This window comes from Triticum urartu, chromosome 2 (assembly GCF_003073215.2).
Source record: "Triticum urartu cultivar G1812 chromosome 2, Tu2.1, whole genome shotgun sequence".
NCBI lineage: Eukaryota > Viridiplantae > Streptophyta > Magnoliopsida > Poales > Poaceae > Triticum > Triticum urartu.
In genome coordinates this window covers 673,621,425-673,624,086 of record NC_053023.1, presented here as the reverse complement: position 1 = coordinate 673,624,086, position 2,662 = coordinate 673,621,425, and positions in this window count along the sequence as shown.

The following is a 2,662-nucleotide window of genomic DNA, read 5'->3' as shown; positions in this document are numbered from 1 at the left end:
TCCATGAGAAGACTTCGATCGCTAGTCATGTGGTTAGTGCATCCACTGTCAATAATCCATTCTAAAGCAGCTGGTGTCATACCCTACAGTGCAGTTAGGGGGATAGGCTTCATGAAGAGTATTGTGAAGCATAAACATTTGACGAGCAAGTGGATTATGAAAGCTCAGATCCAGGTTAGGACTGATAGGACGAATGGCAAGCGATTCAGGAACAAAATACATAATAAGACCATTTGGGCATTTTATCTTGCGCCCCACAAGATGTTTTAGGTCCCCAGCAATAGCATCTGACGCCTTCAATTTTCGGCTGGAGACCTTTCCTTGCAAAAGAGTGTTAAGTTTTCTTAACCACCCACATCGTCAGGGGTGGCTTCGAAGCAATGAGTCTAAGTGCAGCATCTGAGAACTTTGGCTTTGGATCCCTAGCAAATAGTCTTGCAGGAGGTGAATAATACTCATAAGAATAAGCAGAATAGTTCTTGGTCTTATGAACATGGTGGTTTGATGAAACACACTCATATTTCATAGGCCTGAGTATGGTTTCCCTGCAAAACATTTGTGTTAGGGTGACTCTAATGAGTCCTCTGTCTGTATGAAGCCTTTGGACCATGTGAAGCCTTTGGTCTAGGGTTTGTCTTCATCCCAGGTGGTGTCATGATGACATTCACCTAAAGATTTTCAAGACAACTCTTGGGCACCCAGATCTTCTTCAAAGGTGGTCCATTCCTGCAGTTAGTACCAATATACCTGGCAAACACTTCACCATTCTGATTATTCTTGAACAGTTTATAGTTTGCATCAAAGGATTCATCAATGATAATCGGGTTAGCACAAGTGAAGCCAGATAAGGTAGATGGATCCACTAAAGGTCCCTTTGTAGCAACCCATGTGGTTTTGGGGTACTGCTCAGGCTTCCAGTAAGAACCAGCAACGTTCATTTTCCTTCCGAACCCAACACCCTCTTTCTTAGGGTTTCGATTCAGAATCTGTTTCTTGAGGACATCACATAGTTCCTTTCCAATGTCTTCAGGATCCTCAGAACTATAGTCAGATTCTTCTTTAGATGAGGAAACAACCTTTGCCTTCAAAGCGCGAGCTCGGCCATAGTTGGGACCATAGATATCTCTTTTCTCAGATAGCTGGAACTCATGTGTGTTGAGCCTTTCAAGTATGTCAGATGTATCGAGAGTCTTGAAGTCAGGACGTTCTAGAATCATCAGGGCCAGGGTGTCAAATGAGCTGTCGAGTGATCTCAAGAGTGTCTTGATGATTTCATGCTTGGTGATCTCAGTGGCACCAAGTGCATGAAGCTCATTTGTGATGTTAGTGAGGCGATCAAACGTCAGCTGAACATTCTCATTGTCATTTCTCTTGAAGCGGTTGAAGAGATTGCGAAGAACACTAATCCTTGAGTCTCTCTGGGTTGATACGCCTTCATTGACCTTGGAGAGCCAGTCCTAGACTAGCTTCACAGTTTCCAGAGCACTCACACGGCCATACCGTCCTTTGGTTAGATGGCCACAGATGATGTTCTTGGAAGTAGAATCCAGATGAATGAACTTCTTGACATCAGCTGGGGTGACGCCTTCACCGGCCTTAGGAACGCCGTTCTTGATGACATACCAGAGGTCGACATCAATGGCGTCAAGATGCATGCGCATCTTATTCTTCCAGTAGGGGTAATCAGTACCATCGAAGACAGGGCACGCAACAGAGACTTTGATTATCCCTGCAGTCGACATAGCTAAAACTCCAGGTGGTTAAACCGAATCACACAGAACAAGGGAGCACCTTGATCTGTTACCAATTGAAAGTGCTAGTTATCGACTAGAGGCGGGGGTGAATAGGCGATTTTTATGAAAGTCTTCAAAACATGGGGGCTTTGAAGACAAACAGTAGCAATGAGCCTATTAATATGCAGCAGAAGGTAGACTACACTAGACAAGCCATAGTCAAGTAAGCAATGAAGTGAAAGAATGAAGACTATGAGCAGCTAGGTAGTATGGATCAAGATGGAAGATAGTATGAAGCCAATCAACAACAGTCTTCACATAGTGAAGACAATCAGATCATGCAAGCAGACAATGACTTCACGAAGACAAACTATAAGTAAAGAGAGAGGTAAGGATAGAACCAGTTGCTTGGTGAGGACATGTATTTGTTGGACCAGTTCCAGTTGCTGTGACAACTGTTCGTCTGGTTAGGGAGGCTGAGATTCAACTCAGAAGACCGCGTCTTCACCTTATTCCCCTTGAGCTAAGGACACACAGTCCTCGCCCAATCACTCTGGTAAGTCTTCAAGGTAGACTTCCGAACCTTCACAGACTTTGTTCACCGGCGATCCACAATGACTCTTGGATGCTCAGAACACGACGCCTAACCGTCTGGAGGATTCACAGTCCTCAAGTGTAATAAGTCTTCAGATCACGCATACAGAAAGACTTCAATGATGCCTAACACTCTTTGGCTCTGGGTGTTTAGGGCTTTGTCCTCGCAAGGATGTCTCTCTCAAAGGTTCTGGAGGTGGGTTGCTCTCAAACGACAAAAGCCGTGCACTAACTCTGAGCAGCCACCAATTTATGGTGTAGGGGGTGTGCTATGTATAGCCACAAGGCAACCCAACCTGATTTGTCCGAAGTGACCCTGGGTCACTAAGGAACTG